Consider the following 17,920-nt stretch of genomic DNA (forward strand, 5'->3'; position numbering starts at 1 on the left):
AGCAAAGGCGTGTAAAAACGAAATAGCAAGAAAATTAAAATTAAATCACTATCCAGACCTCAGGTGTTGTCATGTGCCCTAGTTAGGTCTAGTAGGAAATAGTGCCATTTTACATGTACAAAGTTCTTTCCTTAAGTTACCTTCCCTTTTGTCACATCGACTTTTGACCCACATTTGCATTTGTGGCACTTGGGTTAGTTCTAAGAAACACCCACCTTGCGGACACAGAGAATTTCACGTGAACTCTATCACACCTCCTTGGCATTAGGTCCTCATGTGAGTGATACAAATGTGTTATTTTTCCCCCCACAAGGCAGTACAGCTATCTGTGGAATATAAACAATAGTGGCCTGATCACAATCACAGCCCAACGCAAGGATGCGTTTTTCTATATATAACCTTTTGTTTACAAATGCAATCAGAGGAGACACTCGTGCAGATAAGACCCTTATCTTATTTAAGTTGCCCGTTTATCATCAGTCCTACTTAGGATCTTGGTCCACGGGCGTGTGGCCACTGTGCCTCTGACAGCATACACCTTTGTGTTTACATATATAATATCGTATACAGAGTGTTAACAGTCAGGCATATATTCTTGTGTCCTGATGACTTTTGTATCTTGGCTCCAAATTGGTTCATTTAAATTTCTGTGGAGCATAATATGCCTTTTCTATTGTGACTGACTGAATATGTATTTAATGTTAAAGTTACTCTGTATATAAATGCCTGAGGTCTGTTGACTTCCAACCCATTGCCCACGTAATTTTTATATTTCCTTGCTTTATGGTTTCAAATCATTGTGAATTTAATAAATAAACTAAATCACCATTTGGAGAAAATTAACACAGGTCGTACTGCAGTTCTGTGTTCCATTGTCCATTACCCTTTTGAAGGGACCAATGTTGCTTGTAATTTTATGTGTACCCTAGGTCATGAATGAGTCATAGTGTTCCATTGTTTCTTTACAAATAACTCTATTTCAGATAGGCATCTAAACACGCAATGGATGTTGCTGACCTTATCCTTACACATGATCATCGACCTCTTAGTTCCAACTGAAATATGGCTAAATGACTCCCCCGGCCAAACCCTTTCTATATTTTCGTACCTCCTAGTTACAACATCATTAGATTAGATAGACCAATCAGACAGGTGGAGGAGTCGCTTGTATTCACCTCAGTAATCTCTCCGTGAAGCAAGCTCAAAATGACACTCAACTCGTGTGAATACCTTGGCATTGATATCTTGAATAATGCTAGACCTTGATGCAAATTGCATGCGTTCTACCATCCTCCATGCGATAACCTCCATTCATTGACCAAATTATGGAAATTATCACGACCCACTCCGGTCTACATAGCGCCCAGATCTTCCCTAGTGATTTGAATCTCCACTGGCATGACCCAAATGACCAAGCAGTGATTAACCTAAAAACCTTCCTAGCTGACCGTAACCTGATCCAAATCTGCAACAGTCTTACCCACAAGCTGGGAGCGATCTTGGATCTAATCCTCTCCAAGGCCAATTCCATTTAACTTGAATCTATCATTCCATGTGATTGGACAGACCACCACAGCATCACTTTCCTCATCACTAAATCGGTGTCATCAAAAAAGGTGCGAATTAAAAAACCCAAACACTGGTAAAGGAGCATTCAAAACATAAACCTGAACAAACTGACATCTATTGGCAACTACATCTTAACCCATGGGTACTCACAAACATTCTATCGGGGGCCAAATTTACAGTTTTGTTTGTGTCCGAGGGGCGCACTGGTGGGGGCGGGGTCAGTGGGGGAGGGGGCGGGGCTGGAGCAATAAAAAAAACTGACCATGAGGTTGATCACAGGTCCCTGCAGCGGACGCCTTCGTCCACAGAGCCACCAGACCCGGCATACACACATCTCTCTCTCTCTTTCTCTCTCTCTCTCAGTCTCCCTCCCCCTAGCTCTCTCTCTCCCTCCCTCTCTCCCTCCCTCTCTCACTCCCTCTCTCTCACTCCCTCTCACTCTCTCTCACTCCCTATCACTCCCTCTCTCCCTCTGTCTCACTCACTCTGTCTCCCTCCCTCTCTCTCACTCCCTCTCTCTCTCCCTCTCTCCATTTTCCCTCCCTCTCACTCCCTTTCTCTCCCTCCGTCTCCCTCCCTTTCCCTCCTCACTCCCTCTCCATCTCCCTCCTTCTCCCTCCCTCTCATTCCCTCTCCATCTCCCTCCCTTTCCCTCCCTTTCCCCCCTCTTTCTCCCTTTCCCTCCCTCTCCCTCCCTTTCCCTCCCTCTCACTCCCTCTCTGTCTCCCCCCCCTTTCCCTCCCTCTCACTCCCTCTCCATCTCCCTCCCTCTCACTCCCTCTTTGTCTCACTCCCTTTCCCTCCCTCTCACTCCCTCTCACTACCTTTCCCTCTCTCTCACTCCCTTTCCCTCCCTCTCACTCCCTCTCCGTCTCCCTCCCTTTCCCTCCCTCTCACTCCATTTCCCTCCCTCTCACTCCCTCTCCCTCCCTCTCACTCCCTATCACTCCCTCACTCCCTTTCCCTCCCTCTCACTCCCTCTCCGTCTCCCTCCCTTTCCCTCCCTCTCCATCTCCCTCCCTGTCCCTCCCTCTCACTCTCCATCTCGCTCCCTTTCCCTCCCTTTCCCTCCCTTTCTCTCCCTCTCTCTCCCTTTCTCTCCCTTTCCCTCCCTCTCCCTCCCTCTCCCTCCCTCTCACTCCCTCTCTGTCTCCCTCCCTTTCCCTCCCTTTCCCCCTCTTTCTCCCTTTCCCTCCCTCTCCCTCCCTTTCCCTCCCTCTCACTCCCTCTCTGTCTCCCCCTTTCCCTCCCTCTCACTCCCTCTCCATCTCCCTCCCTCTCACTCCCTCTTTGTCTCACTCCCTTTCCCTCCCTCTCACTCCCTCTCACTCCCTTGCCCTCTCTCTCACTCCCTTTCCCTCCCTTTTCCTCCCTCTCACTCCCTCTCCGTCTCCCTCCCTTTCCCTCCCTCTCACTCCATTTCCCTCCCTCTCACTCCCTCTCCCTCCCTCTCACTCCCTATCACTCCCTTTCCCTTCCTCTCACTCCCTCTCCGTCTCCCTCCCTTTCCCTCCCTCTCCATCTCCCTCCCTGTCCCTCCCTCTCACTCTCCATCTCTCTCCCTTTCCCTCCCTTTCTCTCCCTCTCTCTCCCTTTCCCCTCCCTCTCTCTCCCTTTCCCTCCCTCTCCCTCCCTCTCCCTCCCTCTCTCTCCCTTTCCCTCTCTCTCCCTCCCTTTCCCTCCCTCTCACTCCCTCTCTGTCTCCCTCTCTGTCTCCCTCTCTTTCCCTCCCTCTCCGTCTCCCTCTCTTTCCCTCCCTCTCACTCCCTCTCCGTCTCACTCCCTTTCCCTCCCTCTCACTCCCTTTCCCTCCCTCTCACTCCCTTTCCCTCCCTTTTCCTCCCTACACTCCCTCTCCGTCTCCCTCCATTTCCCTCCCTCTCACTCCCTCTCTTTCCCTCCTTCTCACTCCCTTCCCCCCTTTTCCTCCCCCTCCCTCCCTCTCCGTCTCCCTCCCTCTCACTCCCTCTTACTCTCCCTCCCTCTCCGTCCCCCTCCCTCTCACTCCCTCTCCCTCTCACTCCCTCTCATCTCACCCTGCCTGTGTGTCAGCCCGGGCACACACACACTCACAGCCGCACCCGAGCACTTAGCAGGTCTTTAAAAGACCATTTGCATGTTAATGAGGCTTTGATGTATTTCACCTCTTCTTAGGCCCCTGCAGCTTTACTCTGGCTATCGCTAGGATCGCCCGGCCCCCACAGAGAAGCAGAGTCTCTCGCGCTGCTGCAGACACACTTTAAAAAAAAAAGTAAAACACGGGTACGATGTCTCAAGGTCCGCGGGCCGCCACGGAAGGCTTGCCGGGCCGCCAGCGCCCCGCGGGCCGTACTATGAGTATCTGTGTCCTAACCCGACCTGAAGACATGTCAGATGTCCAGGTCCTTACTGATCATTATAATAACTCAATGGCAAACATTCTAGACACTGTAGCACCCCTCCACCTAAAAATAATGTCCACCAAAGACTACAAGCCTTGGTACACTGGTACCCTAAACGCTTAAAGACGCAATCTTAGATTAGCTGAACGATCATGGAGATTCTCCCCCTCTGTCGAACACCTCAGGCGCACTGGTGGGGGCGGGGTCAGTGGGGGAGGGGGCGGGGCTGGAGCAATAAAAAAAACTGACCATGAGGTTGATCACAGGTCCCTGCAGCGGACGCCTTCGTCCACAGAGCCACCAGACCCGGCATACACACATCTCTCTCTCTCTTTCTCTCTCTCTCTCAGTCTCCCTCCCCCTAGCTCTCTCTCTCCCTCCCTCTCTCCCTCCCTCTCTCACTCCCTCTCTCTCACTCCCTCTCACTCTCTCTCACTCCCTATCACTCCCTCTCTCCCTCTGTCTCACTCACTCTGTCTCCCTCCCTCTCTCTCACTCCCTCTCTCTCTCCCTCTCTCCATTTTCCCTCCCTCTCACTCCCTTTCTCTCCCTCCGTCTCCCTCCCTTTCCCTCCTCACTCCCTCTCCATCTCCCTCCTTCTCCCTCCCTCTCATTCCCTCTCCATCTCCCTCCCTTTCCCTCCCTTTCCCCCCCTCTTTCTCCCTTTCCCTCCCTCTCCCTCCCTTTCCCTCCCTCTCACTCCCTCTCTGTCTCCCCCCCCTTTCCCTCCCTCTCACTCCCTCTCCATCTCCCTCCCTCTCACTCCCTCTTTGTCTCACTCCCTTTCCCTCCCTCTCACTCCCTCTCACTACCTTTCCCTCTCTCTCACTCCCTTTCCCTCCCTCTCACTCCCTCTCCGTCTCCCTCCCTTTCCCTCCCTCTCACTCCATTTCCCTCCCTCTCACTCCCTCTCCCTCCCTCTCACTCCCTATCACTCCCTCACTCCCTTTCCCTCCCTCTCACTCCCTCTCCGTCTCCCTCCCTTTCCCTCCCTCTCCATCTCCCTCCCTGTCCCTCCCTCTCACTCTCCATCTCGCTCCCTTTCCCTCCCTTTCCCTCCCTTTCTCTCCCTCTCTCTCCCTCTCCCTCCCTTTCCCTCCCTCTCCTCCCTCTCCCTCCCTCTCACTCCCTCTCTGTCTCCCTCCCTTTCCCTCCCTTTCCCCCTCTTTCTCCCTTTCCCTCCCTCTCCCTCCCTTTCCCTCCCTCTCACTCCCTCTCTGTCTCCCCCTTTCCCTCCCTCTCACTCCCTCTCCATCTCCCTCCCTCTCACTCCCTCTTTGTCTCACTCCCTTTCCCTCCCTCTCACTCCCTCTCACTCCCTTGCCCTCTCTCTCACTCCCTTTCCCTCCCTTTTCCTCCCTCTCACTCCCTCTCCGTCTCCCTCCCTTTCCCTCCCTCTCACTCCATTTCCCTCCCTCTCACTCCCTCTCCCTCCCTCTCACTCCCTATCACTCCCTTTCCCTTCCTCTCACTCCCTCTCCGTCTCCCTCCCTTTCCCTCCCTCTCCATCTCCCTCCCTGTCCCTCCCTCTCACTCTCCATCTCTCTCCCTTTCCCTCCCTTTCTCTCCCTCTCTCTCCCTTTCCCTCCCTCTCTCTCCCTTTCCCTCCCTCTCCCTCCCTCTCCCTCCCTCTCTCTCCCTTTCCCTCTCTCTCCCTCCCTTTCCCTCCCTCTCACTCCCTCTCTGTCTCCCTCTCTGTCTCCCTCTCTTTCCCTCCCTCTCCGTCTCCCTCTCTTTCCCTCCCTCTCACTCCCTCTCCGTCTCACTCCCTTTCCCTCCCTCTCACTCCCTTTCCCTCCCTCTCACTCCCTTTCCCTCCCTTTTCCTCCCTACACTCCCTCTCCGTCTCCCTCCATTTCCCTCCCTCTCACTCCCTCTCTTTCCCTCCTTCTCACTCCCTTCCCCCCTTTTCCTCCCCCTCCCTCCCTCTCCGTCTCCCTCCCTCTCACTCCCTCTTACTCTCCCTCCCTCTCCGTCCCCCTCCCTCTCACTCCCTCTCCCTCTCACTCCCTCTCATCTCACCCTGCCTGTGTGTCAGCCCGGGCACACACACACTCACAGCCGCACCCGAGCACTTAGCAGGTCTTTAAAAGACCATTTGCATGTTAATGAGGCTTTGATGTATTTCACCTCTTCTTAGGCCCCTGCAGCTTTACTCTGGCTATCGCTAGGATCGCCCGGCCCCCACAGAGAAGCAGAGTCTCTCGCGCTGCTGCAGACACACTTTAAAAAAAAAAGTAAAACACGGGTACGATGTCTCAAGGTCCGCGGGCCGCCACGGAAGGCTTGCCGGGCCGCCAGCGCCCCGCGGGCCGTACTATGAGTATCTGTGTCCTAACCCGACCTGAAGACATGTCAGATGTCCAGGTCCTTACTGATCATTATAATAACTCAATGGCAAACATTCTAGACACTGTAGCACCCCTCCACCTAAAAATAATGTCCACCAAAGACTACAAGCCTTGGTACACTGGTACCCTAAACGCTTAAAGACGCAATCTTAGATTAGCTGAACGATCATGGAGATTCTCCCCCTCTGTCGAACACCTCAGGCGCCTGAGATCTCTGAGAATAATTTACAACAAATACTTAAGTAGCGTAAGAGCAAATCTCTTTAGGAAACAGCTGGAGGACACCAGGAACTGACCTAAAAAACTGTTTGAACTTGTTAAATTGCAATCTAATAGGCAACTCACCTCTCTATCTGGGTCTAAGCTGCAGCCTAACTGCGAAGAACTTGTTGAATATCTTTGGGCCGCAGCTGGAGCGGCATGCGGTTCAGAATGGTAATTCTTTAGCAGTGTTTGCTGTGACTTATCACTGAAGTAATGTGGTTTGCTGGAGATTAGAATGGGACGGGTGTAAATCACAAGTAAGAAGCAGTGGCACATAATAAGAGCCAATGTGTCTTGCTACAACTGCTTAGGGATACATGCATTGAAATGACGAGATGCTGACGATCCGAGCACTTGCAGAAGTGTGACTGGTCTCTTTCTACACCCCTATCTCGCCATAGCCACATTCAGGATTATTTCAAATATATTTTCTAAAAGTATTTTCAAAACATGTTTAGATGGTTTAAAAAAAAAAAAAAAAAGTCTTCCTTTATACTCTGCAATCGTTGTACCGTGGTCAAATAGCTTTAATGCAGCTGAACACTTACATTTTTGGTGGTTAATGATATGTCATACAAGGAAGCGTACTGACAAACTGCTCAACAAGTGAGACACAAGATTGCAGAAATGCATTTAGTTAATGTAGCTGAAGTACCTGACTTTTCAAGTGAGGAAAAAGCACAACGAAATGAAATGGAATAACAGAACTGTAAGTGCCTCCATCTCTTGAATGATAGGCTGTGAAGCATGTCGGAAATACGAAATATCTTCATAACCTCCAAATGTCACTTTTACTCTTACAACCTACTTTCTTTAAAGAGCACTTCGAGGCCCCAAATTCGCTTTAGAAAGGAACATACTTTAATGTTCTCAACGGTTGCCTTGGGAGACTGCAAAGCATAACTGCTGTACAGAAGCGAGCGGAGCAAACCATCAGCCCATAAAAACACAGATGTCCACGCGCATTTTACTTGGGAAAATTCATGAACTGCGAAAAATGGTTCACAGCATGGCATGGCCTCGGTGTCTGTGCTCAGGGGCTGTGTGTGCTGCTCTGGATTGCATGTGCGTGACAGTAATGCGTAGTGGTGCGGGGAGGCTGAGCAGCCTGGCTGGACAGGTGCAGAATGCGTCATATTTAATGCCAGCATGCAGTGTATTACAGTAACTAACCTCGAATACATATTTTGATAGCCACACTGTGGCGTGCATGATTGCTACATTGGCACAGGATTGTTACCTATATCCCTAGTTTCCGTATCTGTGATGCCTACACCCTCTGGCAGTCTCTCTGAGTTGCTGCTGAATGCTGAACTGTACTTCAGTGGGAACCTGGCCTGTCCCTATGCGCGGAAGTAGTTGCACGATTTACAAACCTTTTCAGTATCCGTCATGAGATATACAAATTAGTGCTTCTATCAGGTTATCGTGGCAAAGGAACACAGAGTACAAATATTACAAAAGAAGGTTGAATAATGACTCTTACTTGTCTCGTTCACATAAGTTTATTTACTGCCAATCCAAGCTTTTGACACAGCTGAGCATAAGTTCTAAATATGCACATGGTCACAGCTATCTACAAATGCCGGTGCGATTGAAAGCCAATGTGCTGATACATATTCTGTGGGGGATGGAAGATGTGTATGGGTGCTTTTATACAATCATTCCTGGGGCCGTATTACAGAGCGTGCCATGGGGCCACAATGGGTGTTTGCTCCCGCTTTGCAGGCACCCGGGGACTTTGGTATTACGGTCCCTTCTGTAATATCGATAGTGCTGGTGCACATAAAGCACCAGTGCTATCTGCAGGGGGCGTTCCCTCATTTGCATGGGGGCGTGTCCCATGCAAATGAGGGAATCCCTTCACCTCTACACCTGTTCCGTATTACAGATGCAGGTGCAGAGGCAAAGAAGCTGTCAGGAGGCACTATGATAGTGTGCCACTTAGAAGGTGGTGCACTGTCAATGCGCCCCTGAGAGCAGCCCTCACTGACTGCACCCGCTTGCAAGCAAGGGGATCTCTAATCCCCTTCAAAAGCGCAGATTGGTACCGCCTGAATAGTGAAAGCACAGAGCGGCTACAAAGCAGCCGCTTTGTTTTTAAACAGGAAGACGCACCTCCAAGGGAGCGTGAGTTCGCAGCTAAACTGGGGGCAGCGCATTACCCATAATGCAGTGCATTTTCATTGTTTGCCCTGAGTGCATCTTTTAAAAGTGTCCTAATGTCATTTCTTCACATGCCTCTATCTTGTTTTCTGAAATGAAAACATAGTGCCAATTTAGAGTGCGCAGAACAGACTTTACTCTGTCATGGCGACAGAGTAAAATTCCCTGTTGCCTTGATGGAGTGCTTATCCTACACATTTAGAGATGTCCACTGGCCCTATGGACATCTCGTAACATTGGCAAGAATTGCCCGTAATGGCTGTTCCTATCAATGTTTTAACCCCTCCCACGCTTATGACGGAACTGCTCCGTCATGGCCCTCGGGTGGCTATGCTGGTGACGGAGCGGTTCTGTCATGGCCCGCTCGCCACGTCTGCGCGGCACTGATTTCGCGCCTGCGCTGACGTTCTAAAGAACGGGCGGGGCCATGACGGAACCGCTCCGTCACAAGCACAGCCCACCTGAGGGCCATGACGGAGCGGTTCCGTCATAAGCGTCGGAGCGCCGCGCGGCCGCCCCGCCCACTTAGTGCTGCGGCGGAATAGCCGCCGCAGCGAAAGGGTTAAAGGTTTGAGGTTCTGGACCGCTCAGTCAAAAATGATGGCCACAGATAAACTTTTCAGGTATTTCTGTTTTTTAAAAAGCAAAATCCCTAAATAGGATTGTGTTTTGGAAAAAACAAAAACCATTACGCCCTACACCATGGGAGTTGTCTCCCCTGGTGTGGGGGCCATTTAAATGTTTTCGTTCTCCTTACCAGCTGGTACTTCACTGCGGTGAGGGAGAGTGAAAACTGGCCATTCGACCACCCGCTTCAAATTGGGCCAGCCGTCTAATGGACAAAACCCTGATGGCCAATACTCTGTAAGGCCATTGGAAGAGTATGTCAGTGACTGAGCTGGAGTAGGCTCCAGTGCTGACATACTTAATGTCTGTTGGACTAAATCAGGCAGGCGGACCAACAGTTTAGCAGAGAGCGTACTCGTCACCATTGCGAATGAGTAACCTCTCTGCCAATCACTAAATCAGGGCCATAATCTGTAAAGTATAAATTATGGGCCTCCTAACCTTAATCCCAATAATCTCTCTACCTACTATTTTGAATTGCTTTAAAAAAGTTGCTGATAACACCCAGTTCAAAAACATCTTGTCCCAACTAATAGACTATCTGACACCCAGTCCTGAGGGAGGAGTTTGCCACCTAGATTATGCACTATACAATTGACTCCTCTAAATCTAAAGAAAGAGGGTTTTTAATAATCTGAAACAACTATGGAAGCAGGATCCCTCAATGACATAGGGGAGCAGAGAGACACACAAAAGTATAACGATGGGAGGATAGAAGAGATTGGGGTTATTTATGTAGATTTTTTAATTACTTTGTTTGAGGATTACGGGCCACATTCATCAACAGAAAAACCGGTCGCAAACGTGCAGATTCTCAGAATCTGCCGCTTTGCGAACAGTCTTTTTGCATTTGGGATGGACCATCTTAAATGCAAAAATCACAATTTAAGGATGCAGACATATACCCCTCTATCACCACACTTATTCACTACTGAGTTTATGTGTCTGAGGTAGGGAGCCCATGGCCACAAACCAGGATTATTTTGAAATGAGGTAGGGGTTCTCACTCGTTGGATAATTTTTGTGGGCTGCTGGGATCGCTTCATGGATGAGACAAAGCTACACATGGTTTTATTGGGCAGCCTAACATTCTATAAGAGGTTCCAGAGTGTAAAGCGCTGACAGGATGCAGTATGTACAGAAAGATGATGGATAGGTAGCCATGTACACAGGTAAAGACGCTCCACATGATCAAAGAAGCCACACTGCTCAGCATTCTATGCCAAGTGATCTAGCTATATCCTGCCTGTAGTGTTTACCAGTGACGCAACCGATACACACGCAGAACTGGGGCAGAGAAGTATGGGGGAAGTTTGATATGTCTACCTGCTGTTGCCGGTGCATTGGAGTAGGCCTGCGGTCACCTGGGCCGAGGATAATGAAGATGCATGCTGCCGGGAGGAGTCACTGATGACACCTGCGCCAGGGCTCCTCTTATGCCAACCATAATGTACTGAGTCACTCATTTCTAGGCCCCCGACTAAAATGCCCTCGCAGCGATTCCTGAGACAGTTGCTGGGCTGGATTTTCCCCATTACATTGGCGACAAAGGTTAGGCATGTCCCACTTCAGTTTTGACCACCTCCTCCTACTCTGTGTGTGGCAGCCGAACGGTCCTTGTTCGGCTCCGGCGGTGCTTGTGCCACATGCACATCTACTGACTATGCCCCTCTCAGCTTTCTGTGTGCAGCAAGGTGCCTCCTGGACACAGCCAACAGACTTTTGGGAACACAGTAGACATTAAGGGCAGGCAAGCATGCCCCAATAAAGACATTACATATACAAACAAGCATTTACAATGCAACGGTCTCGCCTTTGCAAAAGTTAGCGCTTTTGGCATTGTAAATGACAAATGTTTTATTTATGTGTTGGTTTTGGAAACAGATAAATAAATGGCATTGTCATGAGCAGTAGAGAGTGAGTAGTAGAGAGTGAGTAGTAGAGAGAGTAGTAGAGAGTAATAGTGAGTAGTAGAGAGAGTAGTAGTGAGTAGTAGAGAGTGAGTAGAGAGTAGTAAGTGAGTAGTAGAGTGTGTAGTAGAGAGTAGTGAGTGTGTAGTAGAGAGTAGTGAGTGTGTAGTAGAGACTAGTGAGTGTGTAGTAGAGAGTGTGTAGTAGAGAGTGTGTAGTAGAGAGTGTGTAGTAGAGAGTGAGCAGTAGAGACTAGTGAGTGTGTAGTAGAGTGGTGAGTGTGTAGTAGAGTGGTGAGTGTGTAGTAGAGTGTGTAGTAGAGTGTGTAGGAGAATGTGTAGTAGGGAGTGTAGTAGAGTGTGTAGTAGAGAGTGTGTAGTAGAGAGTAGTGAGTGTGTAGTAGAGAGTGTGTAATACAGAATGTGAAGTAGAGAGATTGAAGTAGAGAGATTGAAGTAGAGAGATTGAAGTAGAGAGATTGAGGTAGAGAGATTGAATTAGAGAGATTGAGGTAGAGAGATTGAAGTAGAGAGTGTGGAGTAGAGAGTGTGGAGTAGAGAGTGGAGAGTCTGTAGTAGAGTGTAGTAGAAAGTAGTGAGTGTGTAGTAGAGTAGTAGAGAATGTGTAGTAGAGTAGTAGAGAGTAGTAGAGGGTGTGTAGTAGAGTGTGTAGTAGAGCGTGTGTGTAGCAGAGTGTGTAGTAGAGTGTAGTAGAGTGTGTAGTGTAGAGTGTGTAGTAGAGAGTGTGTAGTAGAGAGTGTGTAATGTAGAGTATGTAATGTAGAGTGTGTAATGTAGAGTGTGTAATGTAGAGTGTGTAATGTAGAGTGTGTAATGTAGAGTGTGTAATGTAGAGTGTGTAGTAGAGTGTGTAGTAGAGTGTGTAGTAGAGTGTGTAGTAGAGTGTGTAGTAGAGTGTGTAGTAGAGTGTGTAGTAGGGAGTGTAGTAAGTAGTGACTGTAGTAGATAGTGTGTAGTAGAGAGTGTATAGTATAGAGTGTGTCGAAGAGAGTAGTGGCTGTAGTAGTGAGTGTGTAGTGAGTGTGTAGTAGAGTGTGTAGTAGAGAGTAGTGACTGTAGTAGAGAGTGTGTAGTAGTGTGTAGTAGAGAGTAGTGACTGTAGTAGAGTGTGTAGTACAGTGTGTAGTAGAGAGTTGTGACTGTAGTAGATAGTGTGTAGTAGAGAGTGTCTAGTATAGAGTGTGTCGAAGAGAGTAGTGGCTGTAGTAGTGAGTGTGTAGTGAGTGTGTAGTAGAGAGTAGTGACTGTAGTAGAGAGTGGGTAGTAGTGTGTAGTAGAGAGTAGTGACTGTAGTAGAGTGTGTAGTACAGTGTGTAGTAGAGAGTAGCGACTGTAGTAGAGAGTGTGTAGTAGAGTGTGTAGTAGAGAGTGTGTAGTAGAGTGTGTAGTAGAGAGTAGAGTGCGTAGCAGAGAGTAGTGACTGTAGTAGAGAGTGTGTAGTAGAGTGTGTAGTAGAGAGTGTGTAGTAGAGTGTAGTAGAGAGTAGAGTGCGTAGCAGAGAGTAGTGACTGTAGTAGAGAGTGTGTAGCAGAATGTGTAGTAGAGAGTAGTGACTGTAGTAGGGAGTGTGTAGTAGAGAGTAGTGACTGTAGTAGAGAGTGTGTAGTAGAGAGTGTGTAGTAGAGAGTGTGCAGTGATTTGAGTTTTACATCAAATTAAAAACGGGAACGGAACAAACTCATCCTATACATTATTGTGGTAGGTGCCCACGCATATAGGGTTAAATGATGCGTTAGATGCCACAGGTCCCACCAACACGCTTCCTTTATGATAGGAGAATGCCCAACATCGCGGAGATTTGCTCTCTGCTCTTCCCGGATATTTGTATTTTCAAATGTATAATGTTATCCTGCTAAACGAAGACGATGCTCAAACTATAAAAGAAGAGGGTTTTACAGATATGTTAGTCCTTCCGGGCAAACGAAATGACCCAAAGAAAGATCAAGTGACAGTTTAGAGCTCCAAGTGAGTCTTAATAAAATCAGTGTCTGGAACGCATAGCATCAAAAAACGAGCGGGGCATCAAACTGCAGTGTCATTCAATCAAAGCTTCAAGGCTTCTGAGCGCTAGCCGAGAATTATTTTTTGTGAAGCACTAATCACTGTGGAAGGTGCCCCTGCTATCCCAGATGTGAGAAGTCAGTCTGATATGAAAATAAGCAGTATTTGGAATGAATGTATTTGGCAGGGGGAAGGTGGGGCGGCGCAAGACCGTACTGACGAGTGAACAGGAGCCATTTTGTACCGAGTGATTCTGCCTGTGTGCATGTAGACAAACCAGGCAGCAGCATGAGCATGTGATTCGGTAAAATAACAAGCATTTACAATGCAATGGTTTTGCCTTTGTTAAAGTTAGAGCTATTGGCATTGCTCTTGACACTCTGAAGCTCCACTCTGCATTCTGAAGCTCCACTCTGCACTCTGAAGCTCCACTCTGCACTCTGAAGCTCCACTCTGCACTCTGAAGCTCCACTCTGCACTCTGAAGCTCCACTCTGAAGCTCCACTCTGAAGCTCCACTCTGAAGCTCCACTCTGAAGCTCCACTCTGAATCTGAACTCTGAAGCTCCACTCTGAATCTGCACTCTGAAGCTCCACTCTGCACTCTGAAGCTCCACTCTGAATCTGAACTCTGAAGCTCCACTCTGAATCTGCACTCTGCACTCTGAATTTGCACTCTGAATCTCCACTCTGCACTCTGAATCTCCACTCTGCACTCTGAAGCTCCACTCTGAATCTCCACTCTGCACTCTGAAGCTCCACTCTGAATCTCCACTCTGCACTCTGAAGCTCCACTCTGAATCTCCACTCTGCACTCTGAAGCTCCACTCTGAATCTCCACTCTGAAGCTCCACTCTGCACTCTGAAGCTCCACTCTGCACTCTGAATCTCAACTCTGAAGCTCCACTCTCCACTCTGAATCTCCACTCTGAAGCTCCACTCTCCACTCTGAATCTCCACTCTGAAGCTCCACTCTCCACTCTGAATCTCCACTCTGAATCTCCACTCTCCACTCTGAAGCTCCACTCTGAAGCTCCACTCTGAAGCTCCACTCCACTCTGAAGCTCCACTCCGAATCTGCACTCCGAATCTGCACTCTGAATCTGCACTCTGCACTCTGAAGCTCCACTCTGAAGCTCCACTCTGAAGCTCCACTCTGAAGCTCCACTCTGAAGCTCCACTCTGCACTCTGAAGCTCCACTCTGAAGCTCCACTCTGCACTCTGAAGCTCCACTCTGAAGCTCCACTCTGCACTCTGAAGCTCCACTCTGAAGCTCCACTCCACTCTGAAGCTCCACTCTGAAGCTCCACTCCGAAGCTCCACTCTGAAGCTCCACTCCGAAGCTCCACTCTGAAGCTCCACTCTGAAGCTCCACTCTGAAGCTCCACTCTGAAGCTCCACTCTGAAGCTCCACTCTGCACTCTGAAGCTCCGCTCTGAAGCTCCACTCTGAAGCTCCACTCTGAAGCTCCACTCTGAAGCTCCACTCTGAAGCTCCACTCTGAAGCTCCACTCTGAAGCTCCACTCTGCACTCTGAAGCTCCACTCTGAAGCTCCGCTCTGAAGCTCCACTCTGAAGCTCCACTCTGAAGCTCCACTCTGAAGCTCCACTCTGAAGCTGCACTCTGAAGCTCCACTCTGCACTCTGAAGCTCCGCTCTGAAGCTCCACTCTGAAGCTCCACTCTGAAGCTCCACTCTGAAGCTCCACTCTGAAGCTCCACTCTGAAGCTCCACTCTGCACTCTGAAGCTCCACTCTGAAGCTCCGCTCTGAAGCTCCACTCTGAAGCTCCACTCTGAAGCTCCACTCTGAAGCTCCACTCTGAAGCTCCACTCTGAAGCTCCACTCTGCACTCTGAAGCTCCACTCTGAAGCTCCGCTCTGAAGCTCCGCTCTGAAGCTCCGCTCTGAAGCTCCACTCTGAAGCTCCACTCTGAAGCTCCACTCTGAAGCTCCACTCTGAAGCTCCACTCTGCACTCTGAAGCTCCACTCTGAAGCTCCACTCTGCACTCTGAAGCTCCACTCTGAATCTGCACTCTGAAGCTCCACTCTGCACTCTGAAGCTCCACTCTGAATCTGCACTCTGAAGCTCCACTCTGCACTCTGAAGCTCCACTCTGAAGCTCCACTCTGCACTCTGAAGCTCCACTCTGAAGCTCCACTCTGCACTCTGAAGCTCCACTCTGAAGCTCCACTCTGCACTCTGAAGCTCCACTCTGCACTCTGAAGCTCCACTCTGAAGCTCCGCTCTGAAGCTCCGCTCTGAAGCTCCGCTCTGAAGCTCCACTCTGAAGCTCCACTCTGCACTCTGAAGCTCCACTCTGAAGCTCCACTCTGCACTCTGAAGCTCCACTCTGAAGCTCCACTCTGCACTCTGAAGCTCCACTCTGAAGCTCCACTCTGCACTCTGAAGCTCCACTCTGAAGCTCCGCTCTGAAGCTCCACTCTGAAGCTCCACTCTTAAGCTCCACTCTGAAGCTCCACTCTGAAGCTCCACTCTGAAGCTCCACTCTGCACTCTGAAGCTCCACTCTGAAGCTCCACTCTGCACTCTGAAGCTCCACTCTGAATCTGCACTCTGAATCTGCACTCTGAATCTGCACTCTGAAGCTCCACTCTGCACTCTGAAGCTCCACTCTGCACTCTGAAGCTCCACTCTGAAGCTCCACTCTGAAGCTCCACTCTGCACTCTGAAGCTCCACTCTGAAGCTCCACTCTGCACTCTGAAGCTCCACTCTGAAGCTCCACTCTGAAGCTCCACTCTGCACTCTGAAGCTCCACTCTGAAGCTCCACTCTGCACTCTGAAGCTCCACTCTGAAGCTCCACTCTGCACTCTGAAGCTCCACTCTGAAGCTCCACTCTGAAGCTCCACTCTGAAGCTCCACTCTGCACTCTGAAGCTCCACTCTGAAGCTCCACTCTGAAGCTCCACTCTGCACTCTGAAGCTCCACTCTGAAGCTCCACTCTGAAGCTCCACTCTGCACTCTGAAGCTCCACTCTGAAGCTCCACTCTGAAGCTCCACTCTGCACTCTGAAGCTCCACTCTGAAGCTCCACTCTGCACTCTGAAGCTCCACTCTGAAGCTCCACTCTGAAGCTCCACTCTGCACTCTGAAGCTCCACTCTGAAGCTCCACTCTGAAGCTCCACTCTGAAGCTCCACTCTGAAGCTCCACTCTGAAGCTCCACTCTGCACTCTGAAGCTCCACTCTGAAGCTCCACTCTGAAGCTCCACTCTGAAGCTCCACTCTGAAGCTCCACTCTGAAGCTCCACTCTGAAGCTCCACTCTGCACTCTGAAGCTCCACTCTGAAGCTCCACTCTGAAGCTCCACTCTGAAGCTCCACTCTGAAGCTCCACTCTGCACTCTGAAGCTCCACTCTGCACTCTGAAGCTCCACTCTGCACTCTGAAGCTCCACTCTGCACTCTGAAGCTCCACTCTGAAGCTCCACTCTGCAGCTCCACTCTGAAGCTCCACTCTGCAGCTCCACTCTGAAGCTCCACTCTGAAGCTCCACTCTGCACTCTGAAGCTCCACTCTGAAGCTCCACTCTGCACTCTGAAGCTCCACTCTGCACTCTGAAGCTCCACTCTGCACTCTGAAGCTCCACTCTGCACTCTGAAGCTCCACTCTGCACTCTGAAGCTCCACTCTGAAGCTCCACTCTGCAGCTCCACTCTGAAGCTCCACTCTGAAGCTCCACTCTGCAGCTCCACTCTGAAGCTCCACTCTGAAGCTCCACTCTGAAGCTCCACTCTGAAGCTTCACTCTGCACTCTGAAGCTCCACTCTGAAGCTCCACTCTGAAGCTCCACTCTGAAGCTCCACTCTGAAGCTCCACTCTGAAGCTCCACTCTGAAGCTCCACTCTGCACTCTGAAGCTCCACTCTGAAGCTCCACTCTGAAGCTCCACTCTGCACTCTGAAGCTCCACTCGGAAGCTCCACTCTGAAGCTCCACTCTGAAGCTCCACTCGGAAGCTCCACTCGGAAGCTCCACTCGGAAGCTCCACTCGGAAGCTCCACTCGGAAGGGGCAAAGATCGGAGCATCACGGAACTAAAACAAATATAAACAAGGCAGTGAGTGCAGCACCGCCTTAGCAGTGGGATAGCAGCCTTGATAACATCGGAGCAGCCCCTGCGCCCGGCCTCAAAACAATAAAGGCAACTCTAGAATGCAGATTTACCTGTATCCCGCAAGTGATGTACGCAGATGGGAAAGAAACAAATAGCAACCTTGGAGAGCTGGCGGGGCAGGCAAACACAGCATCGGGAGACGCAATATAAATAAAATAACAGCTAGTATCAAATTATACAAAAGCCCAACGTAACGAATTGCTCAAAAAAGTCAAACATCATGTGTACATGAAGACGCAATATAAATTAAAAAAAAAAAACAGCCACCAACAGATTAAAGAAAAGCCCCTCCATAGCGGATCGGTAAATAAACTCCAAACGCATCTGTTTATGCAGCATCACACAACCCACATGCCCGTAATATTAAACAAACAAGTGATAGCCGCAAACCTTATCATTTAAATTAGTTAAAAAGCCGTTGTCCGAGCACCCGTGAATTGCCTGAGAGCTGGGGTACAAGCCTTCGCCAATGCAGAACGGGCACAGAGAGGCAGCCTGCTG

At 49.8% G+C, this 17,920-nt stretch overlaps 1 protein-coding gene across 1 annotated transcript in view; it reads left to right on the forward strand.

The window, feature by feature from the left end:
• Nucleotides 1–17,920, forward strand: part of PCSK6 (proprotein convertase subtilisin/kexin type 6) — a 1,486,774-nt gene that overhangs the window by 1,196,848 nt on the left and 272,006 nt on the right. The window lies entirely within an intron of this gene.

This window comes from Lissotriton helveticus, chromosome 3_1 (assembly GCF_964261635.1).
Source record: "Lissotriton helveticus chromosome 3_1, aLisHel1.1, whole genome shotgun sequence".
Classification (NCBI taxonomy): Eukaryota; Metazoa; Chordata; class Amphibia; order Caudata; family Salamandridae; genus Lissotriton; species Lissotriton helveticus.